The sequence below is a fragment of the Gallus gallus genome, chromosome 11 (genome assembly GCF_016699485.2).
Source record: "Gallus gallus isolate bGalGal1 chromosome 11, bGalGal1.mat.broiler.GRCg7b, whole genome shotgun sequence".
Lineage (NCBI taxonomy): Eukaryota > Metazoa > Chordata > Aves > Galliformes > Phasianidae > Gallus > Gallus gallus.
In genome coordinates this window covers 7,875,997-7,894,396 of record NC_052542.1, presented here as the reverse complement: position 1 = coordinate 7,894,396, position 18,400 = coordinate 7,875,997, and the positions used below count along the sequence as shown (strand labels likewise).

Below are 18,400 nucleotides of genomic sequence, written 5' to 3'. Positions count from 1 at the left end.
TGACGGGTATTTCGAGGTACTCTTCTTAGCCATGCTTTTCACTGCCTGCCAAAGAAATGTTTGAGGTACCACCTGTGCAGGAAGAAAATATACTCATGCTGGAAAATCGTGTGCATAGTGTGTTGTACCATAGTTCACCTTCACTGATAAAATAAAAAGCATTTATTTACACTGAGAAATAAGCCAGGAATGTTTCCTACTAAGTTTGCTTCAAAAACAAAATATAAGTGAGCACACAAACAAAAAACTAGGAACAATCTCACTTATAAGTGAGCTAAGAGTAATGTGTTTGCAATTGTAGCAGTATTCTACTTTCAGCCCAGAGTACTTCCAAGGCAGGGCTCTGGGTAGCCAGCCTGGATCTGCTGCACAGTAGGGCCATGACAAATTCTTTGCCCATTCCAGCCCTCAGGCCTGTGTGGGGCTGCTTGGCAGTGTCCTGCTGAGCACATGAATGTGTGTGTGCATTGCAGCTTGGGTTGTTTTGGACACCGTGTGCTACTTCCCTCTTGCTGACAGGAACACTGGTGCCCAGAGCACAGCATGGGGAGCTCCGCACCCACTCTCACCACAGCAGGATCTCACTTGGAGGTATCCCCCATCTCCATTTGGTGTGTGATGCCAATCTGCCCTGCAGTCTCTTCCTTCTTTCTGATAGAGGGATGGCTTTAGCCCACACTAAATACCACATAAAGGAGTCAGTGCCCACAAAAGCCAGTGGGAACTGGTGATTTTAAAATGGCAGTTGATCAGGACAGAAGTATCTTTGTCCAAAGAGCAGACTAAAAAAATTCAGAAGCAACATACAGGGATTTATTATTCAGAATATAAACAGCTCTCTGATATCGATAAATCAGCACTGCCGAACAAGGGAGTGAAACAGAAGGTAACAGAGGGAAGTACAGTAACCATTCCAAGTAGTGATGCATAAAAAAAAAAAGAGAACTCTTCTAAATATTGGTACAAAGAGCTGAAGTCCCAACAGACTTCCCTTTCCAAAAAAAAAAAGAAAAAAAAAAGAAAAAAAAGAAAAAACACAATAAATACATTAGGGATCATTACAACGTGATCTGTGTAGACATGAACTCAGTAGGCCTTCGGGGATTCGGGTAGAATCCTTTCAGATGAATGGAATCAGAACTTTGGTTATCACACATTCCTAAAATCATGCCATGGTTGTTGGTTCAATTATACTTTTTAAAAGACTCTTCAAATATAAAATGATAAAAGCTTCTTTAGCAATCTCTTTACCATTATGGTAATGTGTTATGAATTTAATTCCAGTGCACTCACACTGAAGGTATCTATTTTCACCCTCATTTAATATAGTATCCCTGGGAGAATTTATTCTGAGCAAGAGAATACATGCTCAGATAACAGCTTCAAAAACTATGGCAAGCAATATTGTTAAATATGAAAAGGTTCATTATTTAGGAAACAGGGATTTAATTATGTTTGCAATTCCTAAAATTCACTGGCTACAACTCTGTTAAAAATCTCCAGGATAGTGAGGTACAGCAATGCCTTTCTTGTAGGTCTGGCAGCACCTCCACCATATGGAGATTATCGTCAGTGCGGTAACATGATGAACTCAAAGCCCATTAAAATGCAGCTGAAAGAACACAGGAAATCCCGAGCTTAAGAAAAGCGAGTACAAGAAGGATGTCATTTAATTTTATTGACATCTTAAAGACAATGACTGTTCTCTCAAATATCGTACTATCATTTTTTTTTCTTTTAAATTAAGATATGACATGCATTTAGCCATGCAGAATGGGAAAAAGAGAGGGGGAAAGAACACAAAGCCTATGTTTATAAGTGTAGTAGACAAGCATAAATTCACTGCAAAACAGTGTGTGCTGACAGAGTAATTAGGCCTAAATGATCTAATATGAAATTTGCACGTCTATGGCACCTGCCACGCACCAGATACTGACACAGCGAGTACAGGACTCCACTTGACTGAAGTGGATTTCAAGCTGGCTTTCTGGACTAACTGAGAAGTAAGGCCATGCTGCTTTGTGGAAGCAATCAGTAAAACACACTGACTGCAGTCAGTCCTGCAAGGCATGGACAAACATCAGTGAAAGTTGATCATTCACTCTCTAGCATCATACAAGGTATTTCATTATTCGTACATCTCTCTGGGGCACCTTCAGAAGCAGAATTTCACAGTCAGCATCCTTGGGGAATACAAACTTCTGGATTTGACCTCATTTCACTGGAAAACTTTACCTCGCTTTTCGTTCATTGCACATGCCCGTGTTCTGAAGTACATTGTGAAAATCTTAAGTTATCCACACAATGAACATGCAGTGACTTTTTACATCTTGCGTACCACATCCTTCAAGCGCACTTAGCTGCTAATTATCAGTACATATGAGAATGAGTGCAACAAAAGTTAAGAAGTAGCAAGGCAAATAAAAGGAGTGATTGTTTTTGATGGAAGTAACGTGACAAACTTTAGCACTGATTGCGTACTGTAGGTGTAGAGATAGCAAGACTAGAAATAGGCAAGACTCACTGTTTCCATAACCTTTTTCTACAGAATTCCCTAAAATAACACTGAACAGGACCGTATCCCTTCACTTGGTAAAAAACTGGATGAAATTATTTGAATATTACCCAAGAGTAACATTGGAGTAAAAAAAAAAAACCTAAGATCTCAGTGTGTTTTTAATTGGCAAGACAAAGGCTGTTAGCTGTAACACACTCACTGACAGTCAAAGAAATTTGACAGATGAGCCAAGCGATTTCACACCAAGAAAGAAGATACCAGTATAAAGCCATCATTTAAGTCAGTGAATGTGCCAATCTCTAAATTAAGAAAAAGGGTTAGAAGAAAAAAAAAATGCTGGTAGGATTAGGACATTAAAATAAATATGTATGTGACAGCATTATTTTAAATTTGCAAAGTAAAATTTATATATAATTGCCTTAATGTCAAGCCTGCAATTCACAAGGGGCTTTGAAAGTTGCCCAAGGCAATACCGAGGTCCATTTTGATAATTAGAAGACCACAAAAGAGAAATTAAACAGAAATACACAGACATTATTGAGCAAAAAAAGGAACAGTACATTGCACAATTAGAGAAAAATTCTTAATAGAAACACATTCAGGAATGACCTCTTCTCCATATCAAAGGGAGCAATATTAGGCTTTTTAAGATGGTTAGAGGACTGATCCTTGGAAAAAAGATTTACACAAATACTGAAGAATTATTGGAGGGGTAATTCATACAATCTGTTTTTAGATACACCTAAGCTAGGATCTGGCAGATGCAGCATAGAAACGGACTCATAGAAGACGACTTAGCATCTCTTACATGTGCTTCCTCCTTCTGTTACTGACTGCAGAGTAGATAATGTCAGCTAGGCAGAAAAGCGTTCACCTTTCTCTCCTCAAACACCATGTTAAGTACACCTACTACGCCAAACAAGATTTATTGCAAGCTCTGAAAGTCTACAAACGGTTGGCGATGGAGCCGATGGTTTGCAAAGTTTGTTTTCACTCTTCTTGATTAAAAAAAAAATGAAAATTATAAAAAGAACATCTATAGTTAAAGCAATTACACTCATGACCAATGTAGCCTCTATTTTAAATGCCAATAAGAATCTTTCAAAAGAACTGTAAAGTAAAATACATCCCACAGATGAGCAAAATTGCACTTTTGGCTGTGCTTGTTCTTGCATGGTAGCCATTACACAAACTGCAAATGCACTTCTACCATTTACTCTATTAAATGCTCTTCATACAAGTACATGGAATACGTGCATTTCATAATGGCATTTTATTGCTAGGAGACTGAGAAAATAGGACACGTCTATTGAAAACTTCCTGATAACTTCAGTAAATTGCAGACACGTCACAATCAGTGTTAGACAAAGATGGCCGTTCTGAACAGTCTGTAGTAACTGAAGAGTAAATATTCTAATAATGTGTGGGGATCTTTTTGTTAAGTCTGTCAGGGTTACACTCTTCCTGCCATGTACATTATCCAAATTTACAAGTTAGTTCTGCTATGGCTGAAATTGGAATGATGCAAAACATTTTGGCCTTGACTCCAGGAAAGAACAGAAACATTTTAGATTAAGACCACAAGGTTCTCTGCAAATTCATTTTCATATTTCATATCAAGAAGATGGACCTAACTGATTTGGTAGATTAGACTACTAACTGATTAGACTACCTGACTACTTCAGGTGCTGTCACTCTTCCCTTTGGTCTGCTGTTTATAACAGCAGTTCTCTTCTCTGCATTCACATCATGCAACTTGTGGCCATACTCTTGACCCTAGCTTCCTAATCACATAATTCCTCTTTGCTCTAAAAGCCTTGTGAAAATGTCCCTGCCCACATCCAGACACATTTTGTATTGACTCTACTAATGCCTTGGCTGTATCAGTTATCTGCTTTCACCTCCTTCTCTGTGCCATTTCATCAGTTTTTTAAGGTTCCAAACAGTCAATCACATTCCACTGTTAAATGACATCTTCTAGACAAAGTTTCCCTATCATGTTCTTAAATTTGACACAACCAAATATTAAAAATATTACAAAGTATTTCATCATAGCAGAAGAATATTAATCTGAGATGATCTGATGATCTGTGAAGCTCCTTCCAACATAACACATGCTCCTTCTCTGCAATAAGAACATTATTTTTTCATATACTGTGCAGAAACGTTTCTGTTGCTGGGTAATACACAGCTTACACGAAGTTGCACATCCTGTGAAATACCAGACCAGCTGAAAATAAGTAACAAATGGCTTTGCTACAAGCTTCTGATCTATGCAAAATCAGCTCTTTGGATGGCCAAACTGCATTTGACCCACAGAAGTATAGATGTTTTTATGTAAGCTTCTTACCTTCTCTTGAAGATCAGGCTTCTAGTTAGCTTGCAGCAGGGAAAACAGAGAGGTAACAAGAAACTGGCAGCAGCTCTTCCTCAAGACAATGCCATAACCTGGCAGATCCCACGGACTCAGAGCTGAACGGCCTTGTCAGCCAGCTGAAGGAAGGCAAGCTCAAATCAATCCATCGTCTGCAGACTGCACAGGCTATGAGAGGAGCCACGAGAACCCTTCTGCAGCACTATGGGATACGGACCTCAGAACTCCATGCACAGGCCACCTGCAGCAGATAAAAGGTAAGTCCGGAGTCATTCTCTGATTTTTACAGTTCTGTGAACACAAGAGCCAACTCCAAATGGCCTGAAAGCCTCTCTAACATTTTGGAAGCATGAGGAAATCCTGTGGTACATGCTGAGAAATTCTGCAGGAGAGAACAGTGATGTCTCAAAGAGCCAGCAAAGAGATCGCAATTATTACTCCCTCAGGGTACAACAGATAAATAGGAGCTCATTTGAAAACAGATAAAACTGTGCGGGTGAATGAAGCTGAGCCTCTCCTATGGACTCAGAACCTGCAAGAGACGTGGCTGGTCCTTTAAGCAGTATCTGCAGTACAGTTTTATAGTGCACATTCGGTCTGTCTGTAAAAAGAGACATTACAGATGAAGTTAAAAAAAAAAAAAAAAAAGACTTGTTCAAAATAATATTGATCAAATTGCCAGATCAGTGAACAGTGAAACAGGTATGTCTTCCTGTAGGTCTTTGTTACTGATTGACTGTAGAACCATTAGCTTGAATGTGCTTTCCTAATGGGTTAGCAGAATTGGCTTCTGAATGACAATGTTTCTCCTCCAGGCTTAGACAGCCCCAAAAGTGCAACGAATGAAGAAATTTTGCTGAATCTTAAAGGACAAAGGTCAGACAGAGGCAGAGATACACTCTCACTGCCCCACAGTGAGTTCAACTTCTTTTTGCAAAGAGTATATCTTAAAATAATATTTTAATTGTGACAGTTAATTAAAAGGAAACCATAAACCTCTGACAAGAAGCACAGCAATCTATTCCCAAACGGGCTTCCGTATTTTGTTTCTGTTTTCTGGTGCATCAGCTATGTGCACACTTCACTTTGTATTTCATCAACAATAGCTTAATAGCACTCTGGCAAGCAGGCGGGCAGGGTAGTGCTCCAAGAGGCTTAGTGAAGGACCTTTAAATGCAGGGAAGCAGATTAAAAGTTCAGTAAACAATGTGAGGAACGGTAGTGACGAGGACTCAAAATGCCTCAGCAAAATGAGAATGGCATAACATTGACATGGCTTAAAAGCATCCTTTTCAAATGGGATTCTCCAGCACAAAACGCTCCCAGTCTCCTCTCAGGCTGCAAAATCTCCCCATTCTGCTTCCACACACGCACTCGCTGTAAGGAAACAAAAGCAAGGTGGAACTACATGCAAGACATGAGGAATGTGAGCGTGTGTCCCACTGTGAACGACTTTGGCCTGGCTGCAGGCACCACACAACTCATAGCGGATGCTTCCACACGTGCATGGTAGTGTGTGTGTCAGCAGCCAGTGAATGTCAGCTCACCTGCTCTGCAACCATACAGAATTATGCTCATAATAGAGAAAAAAAGACAATTTGGCTTAACAGCCAGCTGGCACTGCTGGAGGTTCCACAGGATGTTTAATAACTTGGTTTTACAGAGCACCATAGGAAGAAGGCTTACTGCCTGCCAAGGTTTGAAGCCAGCATTTCACCATTAGAGTCAAGAAACCACCACCCTGGTTACTGGTGCTTACTGACTTCATGCCCAAGTTAACAACCATTCCCAGCAAGTTAGCTGTCTCTTCTGATACGGCTGCCATTAGAATGGATACTGCAAATCTTCGCACAGTTATATAGCAAGAAATTTATCAGAAATCCTTACAAGTACTCAGATAATCTAAAAAGCAGCAAGTGCTTGGTGACTGCTGAGAGGCAGCCAATCTGAACTCCTGGAGGGGAGGAGCACCGTCCAAAGAGCTCCTCCTGCAGCACTGCGCTCCCCTGGGGAAACTGCTGGCATCGTCTACGTTATTCTTCAAAACTTCATCTAGTAAATGTAATTCAGTTTAATAAACCAATAAATATTCCTGAATGAACATAACCAATGATTTTAATATCTGGCACTAAAACTTAGGAGTAGGTAAGTGCAAAGATGAACAGATGAAATTTTCCCCTACCGGTACAAGGGGAGGAAAAATCCTCCTGGCTTTTATCAGAATTTCCACATGCAGCCTCAGCCATTGCAATATGCATAAGGTAAAATAAATTTTTCAACGCTAATAGTGACCAAAGGGACACAGCACTAATAGAAAATATTTGAACATAGACTGCAAATAAACAGGTACTTTAATTAAAGATTTAAGAGACAAGTGAATATTTTCTTCATCATTTCATGGTGAGAAAGGACACGAAGCACACACGCATACACAGACATCTCTGCTTCTTTGTCAGAGTGCTGCTTAAGCCAGCCTGAATGGCAAAACCAAACCACTACTATCTCTAAGTATGAATAAGTGGAAAAAAGCCTGTTAGACAGGATGCTGGGGTAATAGCTTCCACCCATGAAAATTGGAGGTGGACCATTAGCGAAATAGAACATCAAGAACTACACTTCCAAGAAGTCATATACCTAGAAAATTATTTCTGGACCAAGAGGTCCAGAATTCAGCTAAAAGATCAGCTTATACAGCAGCAGATCTGTTCCTGTATCCTCTTAGATGTGATGCATGGCGCACCAAGCAGCCTACGACACTGTGCCCCGTGCACCAGGGCAGCCACAGCCCACAGTCCTGGCCCAGAGACCTCCTGGCCATTTCTTAAGTATAAAGCAAAAAATCTCTTCCCTACTTATGCATCTTCCTAACAGCCCTCCTTGACTTCCTACGCTCCTCTATCACAACCTATTCTTCTGCTTAAAGGAAAAAAAAATCAGAACAAGTGAGTTAAGCTTGTTCTTACTGGCAGATGTTTGTCTTTTCCTGGAAGACTTCATTCTCAGGCTGCTACAAGGAGGACAGGTTTCTTTCTTCAATCCTAAATCAAGGAGTCTTTCCTCTTCTTTTCACTCCCCCTTCAGCTCCCTGTCCAGACCACTTTCCTCTCACTGAGTTAAAAAGAGTAAATATTTTAGACTTATTACAATACCTTTCCTCTTCTAGAAGAGTTCCCAGCAGGTTTTCCTAATTTCCTAATAAGTTCCAAGCAGTTCCAACTGCCACTAAAATTAATGAGAAATGAGTGTGCTGCAACTTGAGGAAGTAGGTCCATTCAGCATTAGTCAGGTAACACCAAATCACTGTTCTCAGTGCAGACATGAAACCATTTTCAGGACAAAAATCAGAAGTGCAACATCCTATTCCTTTCTTATTATTCAAATGCAGCAGCAAATCCTAGGTGGGAGGGGAAGAGGGAATGTTTGCCAGCTTTGAACATCCCTGAAATAGTTTCCAGTTTCTAAAACCATCCAATAAGATGGTAAGGGGGAAAAAAAAGCAACAAAAAAAACCTGCTTTGCAGTTTGAAATCTCAGATACTGCATCTACAGGACTGTCTCTGCAACAGGACAATGCATTACTCTACCAAAAATAAAGCACAATCCTAGAAATACAAGAATTAAATAGATAACAAACATACCTCAAAATAGGAAAATAGAAGACAGCAACAACTCTCAAAGTAGACTCAACTTGTTCTTTTGATTGTTATTTCTGAAAGTACAATAAGGAAATCAGATGAAATACACTATGAAGTAGATATTCTAATAATGTAAGAGGAAATTAAAAGCAGATATTAGAAGGCTGCATGATTCAGAAAATCAGGAGACTGCTACTGATAATTGCTATTTATAAGTATTCCTGGTGCTTTATCTTACATGAGTTACAGATCAGACTCAAACTCTAGACCTTACTGCATGTTTTCTGCATATGTAACAGTGGTGCATTTGTACTGCTGTACAAAAGGTTGTCACCACTTCCACTGTAAACCTTTTACTGGGATTTTAAATTTTGTCATAAAACAGTGTGTCAAGATGAAAACAGGCATGGGCAGTTGCAGCCTATTAACAGCACAAGATGAGTGCTGCATATACAGTCACAGAAATGCTGAAGCTGGAAGGGGCCTCTGGAGATCACCAAGTCCAACTTCCTTGCTTAGTAGGGTCAGCTAAAGCAGACTGCTCAACTTGAATATCTCCAAGTGTGGAGACTCCAAAACCTATCCAGACAACTTGCTCCAGTGTTTGATTACCTTTGCAGTAAAGATAATACACTTTCATGCATATATATTTTATTAACTGTTATATACTGTGTATCATATGAAAAAATAAGTTTTAAACTTGTAAGAATGAATGCCATCGTTAGCTTGCCATGATCCAACTATATTAGAAGAATGCAACCTTGAATTCATTACTGCAGTATCTTTGTACTTTATACACACTTAAAAGACAACCAGCTAACTGACCATAGAGTAGTAATGCTCCCATGCATTTGAACGAACATGCTAACTCGGGGCCCATTTGAAAATATGACTCTCCTTAGTTCTGTAATTACTGATATATTTCTTGGAGGCCACAAAGACAATACAAAAGCTTACGTGCCACATGTTTGATCACACTGATATCCTGGGCTGATATAACCTCGGTAATCCATACCCTCAACAAGTACCTTGGAAAAAATAGATGCCAGTTTTATTGATTTCATACAGGCTTAAGATGCTGGCACAGAATCAGCTATGAAACCGTTCTTTGCTCTTCAGTCAATTCTCTCATCAGCAAAAGAGACAGAGCCTCCTTCCCAAACACAAAAGGTGACAAGTTTGCATTCTGCCTGCAAATCCAAAGAACACTTAATACAGGTTTTCCTGGTTGCTTTGTTAGAAGACTGATTCTGCTCACATACACACAGAAAGAAAGAAAATCCATATTGAGAAGGCTCTAATTAACAGATCTTTCTTCAGCACAGACAAGTACCCAGAGATGAAAAAACTCAGATTACCTGCTTCACACTGACAAAGAGCAGAAATGGAACCATGATCAGCTGTGGAAAGGCATTCCATTGTGTTTAGGTAAGCCACTAAGTAACGCACTTTTCATAACTCTTATCAAAATAAGAATTACGGCCTAAGGTCTTGGTACTTTGATCAAAAACCTTTTGGCCTTCACAGGATCAATATTCTCTCTCTCTCTCTCTTTTCTTTAATGGCCAGGCTAAGGACGATGTTTGCTCTTTAGCATCCTTAGTATTTAGTATTGCATTAAAATCAATATCTTTTGCATCCTCCCCCCACAAAGTCAGAGTCGAAAGCATCGGGACATTCGCTACTCTGCTTCTCATTACCTAAAATTAAACATCAATCTCCACAAAAAGATAATGGGTTTTGTTTCTGAGTCAGAAACAGGCATTCTTCTTACCGATTCACATGCTGAACTCTACCTGATCTAATTCCCAAATCCCAGTCTCAGCCAAACGCATACAAACATACGTACAACGACCCAGGAAAGAAACTTCAGAGAACACCGCAAATTCTGGAGTTTGATCTGTAAGTCTCCCTCACTTTTAAGCACGCCTGCTCCAGTAGAGGAGTACAGATATTGCTAAGGCATACATGTCAGGAAACGCAACTACTAGAGCATTTCACTTGGTCACACATGTTTATTTTAAACAATACGCATAAGTTCCTTAAAGTCACTCAAAATAATTCTTCCTAAGTGAGAAGGGATCGAGAATGACTTTGGCTGATCTCAGTGCAACTATCTGATTTCCATGGTCCTGATGGGCCTCTCTCTATGTAAGGTATGGTTCCTGCAAAAACCTTTCTTCCCTGCGTTCCTTACTTAGTTTGGATGAAGAAAACACACCTGTAATATTGAGTATGTTGATGAAACTTTTGTGAAGTTGTGAAGTAGCTGCTCCAAGGACACGGAGTTTTCACTGCGAGACAATATTGGGTGAGCACACTCCATTTGAGACTGGACTGGTTTTTGTTTCACATGTTCAGCATGCAGACCCTTGCAGGCTGGGTCAGAAAAGAGATGCATATAAACTCTCAGAGCTTGGAAATGCAAACTCACAGTCACTTTATGCTATATCTGTTCCCTAGCACAGATCCTAATAAAGTTTAATGTAATAGTAGTACTTTTTTCCAATAATTTATTGCCAAATCAGCATGCCTTCATAAGAAAGTCTCCGGTTCCATTAAAATTACTGTTTATTTCAGATCCTCCTCTATTTCTTTCTAGACCTACCCGTCCGTAGGCACCTTTGAAGTAAACCTCCCAGTGAATCCTATCTGTAAACCTTTGCATTGAGGTGCAGCCTCAGAGAGCACAGAACAGATTCCTTTTGGATGAAACACAACTGGAAGACTGCCACTAATGTACTTCAACTGCTAATCAATGCGTCATCTGTAGAACCAGAGCTTTTCTGAACTGCACATAATGCAGGCACTGGGATCACTTAACTGCTCTGCTTTACAGCCCTACTCTCACCACACTGCCCCAGATGAGGGCACAGTCTCACACAGCCCCCTCAGTGCTCTTCTGGCTCAGCCTTACCTTTCCCAGGGTCCTAAATAATGCCTTATGACTACAAGTAGGGCTGGCCAATGGCCATGCTGCTATTTATTTCAAGTTCATTTTAAATAAAATACAGTATTTTTACTTTTATTATACTTCAGTATTTCATTTAAACACTGTTTCAGAAGAGAGAAATCATTTCCTTGACAATGTTCAAATAAAATCTTAACATAAGGGCATTAAAATAAGGCTGGAGCTCTTTATTAAGAATTTCAACAAGGAGTCGTGGGTTGAGTTTTGGTTTTTTGTTTGTTTTTGTTTTTGACAAACTCAAAACTGTTCACAGAAGATGCAACATTTATTTTCAAGCTTCTTATGGGTCTGCTAAGGTTTTCTTATGGGTCCGCTCACCTGGCCACTCTACTGATCCTAAGTGAGAGCCTTCAGTTTAACTCTGTAGGTGCAACTTTTCAAAGCATCTGTTGTTGCTTTCCATCAGGCTTGAATACCAGTTATTTACAAGTGCAGCTCTCCACCAGCCATGTACTCCCCTGTTCACAGTCTCTCATACACGTGGGACTGTGGGCAACAATCTACAAGCTGTGATAACAGATCCCTTGCATGCAGAGCTGAGCTATGGAAAGAATCTCAAGAGACAGACATCTTGAAGATCTCTCTATAGGTCTCTCCTTCCCCAGAATCCTTGTCTTCAGCAGACCACTATGCTTCTGTTTTCTGCTTCAGGACTTATGACTTCTGTTCCTGCCTGCACCTGTGCACTGCCTGCTTCCTTCCAATAGACCCAGCAAACCCCTTCCAAACCAGAAGCACAGAGACAGCAAAGTTGACACGGAACAGCCCCACAGCTGACACAGTCCCTTCAGCCTGGTTTGTAATATTTGGCAGAAATATTAAGTCACAACAGTTAATAGCTCAATGATAGCAACTAAAAGAAGGGCAAGTTCACCCTTTTCAGGCCTTATAACGACTCTCCCAACTGTATGACAACTGCTAACACTGAACAGATGTCTTCCAAACACTGCAGAAAGAATATAGCATCATTGATATGCTGTTCTGATGGGTTTCTGGAATGAAAGTCACTGTATAGCTGCATTCTGAAGACATGTTTTATGCATCATTAATGCAATACATAAGCTGTACAATTATACATCCATATGTCATTGCCCAATTTATCTAATAATATGTAAAAGTGGCTTAGGATGGTTTCATTTGATTGCTCTGCAAATGGTCTTCCGAGAGCGTATTTCACTGAAGCTTTTGCATAGCACTAAGAGGCAAAGCACAGGAAAAGACACTGGGCCCTTTGTCTAAATACTGCACCTCCAAAATGCCCCAAAGTAAAAATGGTAGCATTACCAAACTCTGCATTTGTACACTTTTCTAATAAAGAGACCTTTTCAAAGGGTGTGCTGCAGCCCAGTCTCCCCTTCCCACACCAGAAGGAACCATTTTAGAACCAAATCCACTGCATTAGGTTATCGTGTGCCATGACATCTCTATCTGACCCACTTCTTCAGCTTTGATAGGGTTTGTTTACACGGGAAGAAATCTGATTAAAGCAGCAGGAGATTACAGCACTGTCTAACCAGAATATCTTTTCAACTTATGGTGACTAATGAACACACACTGTTGGACACCGCTGCCTTCTGGACTGAGCAAAGAACCAACCAATCTGTGTTCTGCCCCTTAAGGCAGAAAAGGCAAAGGAAACAAACAAATAAACACTAGATGATTCTTGAGAGGCCCAAGACACTGGTGGGGTCCATCCTCCCACAGTGGTTAACAGCAGCCAGGTAGCAGAGGATGCTTTGTTCTCATAGCCCTAAGCTCTATGCCAGCTGCTGTTTGGGCAAACCCAGGTACAGCCCTTTACCTTCACCAGACAGAGCTACACATTCCAGAAAATCAAAGGTGCCTTCACCTTTTTCCCCAGAAAGGCTATCTTAGGTGTTTACTATCCTGGACACATTCCTTCCAGTAAGTGACTGCAGAATATCTCTGCAATTCTTCTCGCTTGTTTTAAGAAGAGAGATCATTTTTTTGCATACAGTTCATTCTTATGGCAAGAATGAATGGAAAGCATGTAAGGCTGCTACGTAATACCATTGTTTATGCACAAGTGCAATATATGATATATAGGAGAAAAGCTGCTTGAAAAGGCAAAAGGCACCTGGCTTAATACACAGCAGTAAGTATAAGGAGATATGATAGTTCAATTACTGATACTATGCTAAAGCCTACTCAGGACTTACTGTTTAATTACCTCTGGGCTACACAAGTTCTTAGGCTGTCAGCAGCATACGTAGAAAGTGCATAGGGGGACATCTACAGACTAAGAATGCCATGCATTAGTGGAGCTGTTTGCCACAAGCATGCAAAGAAATCCAGGTGCTGGATTATTATCTTCCATGTAAAACAGATAAAAGAGAGATGCACAGCTTGGAGCACACTGTTGCTGGTAAGGTTCAGGAGGACAAACCACACTTACTGGGGACTCGTTGGAGGTGCTGCTGGGGAATAGTAAATCCTGGGGTAAGGGAATGGAAGAGCACTGAACCGTCTGCTCTGAGCCGCACAGAAATCCAGCTGAGACTAAGCAAAAAAAACCACTGTAGTAAATAAATAAATAAATAAATAAAACTTGACTTGGCTTTGCAGTCTCATTCTGCTCCTTTGAAGATATGCATTATGTATGACACTCTAGCTATATGAATATTTTCTGTTTACTCAGTCCAGAAACATCATCTCATGGACAACACTCACAGACAACGGCCCTAAATATTCCTCCTCTAGTCCTAAATACTCCTCCTCTGTCCGCTGCTGCTTCCTCAAGGACTCAGTGTCCATGCTAGTCACTATGGAACATGCTTGCTTAGACTCAGATGCGCTTCCTTGCCTACAGCCTTCCTCCAGCAATTGCACACCACTTCTCACTTGATTACTCCACATTTCGATGCAGCCAAAGCACCACCTTGAGCTCCAGCCCCTGCTGCACTTAGTCTTTGGGGCCTAGCTGCTCCCAGGCAGAAGGCCCAAAGCAGGAGCAGTTCCCTTGCTCACTCTAAGTCTAGTACACCATTGCTACAAAGCAGCTGCTTGTCTGCACACATTCCTGAGCAAAGGCACATCCAGGAAAGGTGACATCTTCTCACTTAGAAGTTCATAAGAACAAAAGGTTAAACTCCAGCAAGAGTGACCCTCTAGACAAATTGTCTGATCTGAAATACCTAAGTGTGAGAGTTTTTCAGCCAGCAATTAAGAATCTAGTCTCCTTCCAAGAAAAACCTGTTATTTCTGCTGACAAAGCCTCAAATTCATCCCATAGCAGCAGCCAAGCATACTTCAGCTTGACAAAACTCAACTCAGCAGAAACAAATCTTACAAAATGGACATACAAGGTAACGTCAACTATAGGAAGCACAGCTAGCTACGCCCACACCGTATCTTATGGATATGTTCTTCAGCACTGGGCAATGAGGGTATAATTACACACAGCATTGCTGAGTGCATCACTTCTTAATCATCTTTGAGAAGTAAAAGAGGACCATGAACTTATTCCTGAGCCATGTCTAAAATGGTGATGCCTGCGAACACCTGTAGCAGATTGAAAACATTTTGCGCTCTGCAGCATTTACTGAATTCTTCACTCCCTTCCAACAGACACCCAATAGCAGTGATATTCTCCCATTACTGTTTCTGACCCTTTATCGACAGTTTCAAAAGCAGTGACGCCGTTTTTCAAGTGCATTTCCTCACGATAGTAGGAAAAAATGGCAGGCTTTGTGCTTGCACACTATTCATGATTTGAGTACGGAATTGTCCAAATCTGATAAGACCGGTGATCCTTTTTGCCATCACAGATCAGTGTGTTTTATTCATCTTTTAGGTCGCCAAGTGCACTGCAAATATTCATATAAATTCAGAATGCAAGAAGTGACTTTGTAATTCTGCAAGAAGAAGCCAAAGCTTTCTGTTCCTTCTTGTCGGGTCTCCAGAGCGGTTGGGATTTTCTATTGCAAATGAACCTCTATGATTATTTTCAACTTCTTAAAATTTGCTTTAAAAAAAAAAGAAATTGTTGTTATTAACACAAAGCATTTCTCTGTACTGCTGTTCTACAAGGTCACACAGCAGTTTTATTTGTTTTAAGAAAAAACATAATAGCTACTTCAGCATAATTTTTTGGCACTAGTCTTCCAATGTGGGTTAAAGGTAGAAATATTAAAATACAAAGTCAAAATACAAGTCATTTTCACAAGCACTAATGAAAAAATCATCTACTTTCCTGTTTTGTAGAATAATATTTACCATCTCTGACAGCCTCATTGCTGCATGCATCAGTATCATCTTTTAACAACTTGACAGATCCACCTATTTTCCTGTGATTACTTTATCCCAAGTTGAAGTGTAATAGCTCCTTTCTGAATCGCAGGATCTGTAGTGCAGCTGAGTGTCCTGGGGATTTATTGTTAATATTTTGATGATGGTTTACATAGCATATTTGTGTGTCCAATGGTATTGTTTTGTCTGACAGCTGGAAGCCTCAGGAACCTCGGGACAATATACTTTGTCAGTAGAAGTACAAGTCAGGCAACCATCTGAAAGACCTGAACCAAAGACCAGAAGGTCACCCAGAAACTGCTGACTGCTACAACAGCAAAGTACTGCTGTAAGAATGCTTTCTTAGAAGAATAAGAAATCTCAGACAAGTCAATTCCAGATAGTCACTAAATAACAGCAGTTCCTACTGTCACTCATGTTAGTCACTTAACTACATAAGGAACACACGGAACAGGTCAACACGTGCTTGCTCTCTTGCAGGCGGCTGCACCCACTGCTGACTGCAGAGTGGTGCAGGACTGGAGGCAGCAATGTCAGCCCTCAGGCACGAGCTCCAAGAGCACGGCAGGAACTGCACGAGGTTGGGGCACCCAGCCTGCACTCTTTGGACAAGATGAACAGTTCAGAAGAACTCTGAATGCTTGCGTGCCTTTCCTGTGTGCACCTTTACCTTAGCTCCAGCCCCACAGCCGTGTTATGAAAAACTGTTTTAAATCCATGAAGTTAGAATATAGCCCCAGAGTTACACAGATGTCAGATTGAAAAGTTTCTTGTTGAAACTCTCATGGGGATGATAGCAAAGAAATATTTTGTGATTTGATGGCAAAATGATGTTCTTCCACAAGAGATAGTACTACTCTCCCATTCTGTACTGGAGCACAGAAGATGGCATACACCTCTGTAAGCACCTATACGCACGTGAACACTTCCTGCCAGTTTTACCAAAGTAATGGCTATGCAAACATTGCAGGTATTTCTCAGCAGTGGCCTCTCAAAGATGCTTGGTGTGGGCTGGGAAGTCACAGAACTGAAATTCTTGCATCTTAAAAGGCAATAGGCATTAAGTATAAAATTGCACGTAGGAGGCCTTCAGAAGACAAGATTCATTTAGAGTAACACTAACCAACATATTTAGTACTTAGCAAACATTAATTGGCTGAGCATTTTGACACATGCTCTGAATAAGAACATAACAGTTTCAATACAAATAATGTAATACTCTTGTAAAACAAACTTCTCAATTGCTTGAGCAACAAGCTCTGAAAGCCAGAAGAAAAAGATGAATGATGCAAAAGGATTTTTGATCAATAAGGTCAAAGGTATAAGCAATCTGGCAGATAGAGAATAGGAAACCCTAATAAACATGTTTGTGTCAAATGAAAATAGGGCAGTTCAGAATCAAGTTTATGATGATTCAAAAAGACGACAATTGGGAGAGGAAAGTACTTCTGAATCGCCAGAAGTGAATTTTACTGAGTAGATTAGGAATACCTGTTGTGAAATGTCCTGATATGAGCTCTATAGTTTGCTAAAATAAAGGCATATTAACAGTAACATCAGAAATGAACGACAAGCACTTGTAAAAAAACAGATGGGTTTGAACTGGGCGCAGGCACAGTGCTAAGATTATGAATTCTCTTAAGAAAGAGATGAGACTGTTATCAGCAACTGGATTCAAAGAACAGAATGAAAAAGAGAGGAAAAAAAAAAGAATTGCAGATAGGAGAGCTGAATATGAAGGCATATTCTTTCCACATAGATCAGTACTTTCCTGTATGTGGAAAAGGACTGGGGAAACCAATGATAAGAAATCTCCCCCCAGTCACAGCCCATCAGAGTTGAGGGCTGAGAGGTGAGCACGAGGCAGTGCTTGGCATGGGGCTCGCTGGGAGCAGCACAACCACAGCTCCAGTGCTGCTCCTCTGCACAGCTCGGCTGCAAATTGCCTGGTTGAGGTTCCACGCTGGAAGCTGTCACACTTCAAGCTCCTGTTGAGTTCAGGAAGAGTTAAGCTAATAACTTGTTGCCTCAGACAGCTTCACGTCGGCGTAATGACAGCAAGTGGCAGGATGCTAACTTTGGGGATATCAAATTTAAATTGTTTGCTCCACAACAGGATTGTTAGGTAACCTCAGGCAAGTCATCTAAGTTCAGGCTTTACAGCTTTGGTAACCTGAAAGAAGAGCATGGATCAGGTAACTCTTCATGCAGACTGCCCCATAGCAAAGCCCTACACATACTGTTTTGTCTTCCAGGGTATTTCAGTGAACAGAGTGATTGGATTTGCCACAGATGCAATTGGACAAATGCAAAAGCAGAGCCTTTATTTGATTGCAATGGTACTTGTCTTGCCTTGGGCTGAAATTATGGAAAATGTCTGCAAGAGATTTTAGCACACTTCTTCCTTACCTCTGGGTACAATCCTAATCAGAGAGTCTAAATTCAAAGCTATGAACATATTGTCCTAGAAGGTGCTTGAATTTAATTAAAGTGCTTTCAAAGTTTTCTAATAAGCTTATCTGCACGGATTGAGAGGTGAGAGGTTAAGACACACTAACTAAAATAATATCCTAAAGGAAAAAAACAAACAAAAACATACCATTAAGTGACAATACACATCTTCTGCTCTCTGT

The 18,400-nt window shown here is 40.5% G+C and overlaps 1 protein-coding gene across 2 annotated transcripts in view; it reads right to left on the bottom strand.

The window, feature by feature from the left end:
* VSTM2B (V-set and transmembrane domain containing 2B) overlaps positions 1 to 18,400 on the bottom strand; it is a 183,433-nt gene that overhangs the window by 92,158 nt on the left and 72,875 nt on the right. Inside the window, exons 3-5 of one of the 2 annotated variants that reach the window (XM_040645954.1) lie at positions 10,749 to 10,906; positions 8,531 to 8,601; positions 4,869 to 5,133 (exon numbers count right to left, since the gene is read on the bottom strand). The gene's annotated coding sequence lies outside the window, so the exon portion shown is untranslated. The remainder of the gene's footprint in view (positions 1 to 4,868; positions 5,134 to 8,530; positions 8,602 to 10,748; positions 10,907 to 18,400) is intronic. The other variant, XM_025154297.2, reaches the window with a different exon arrangement.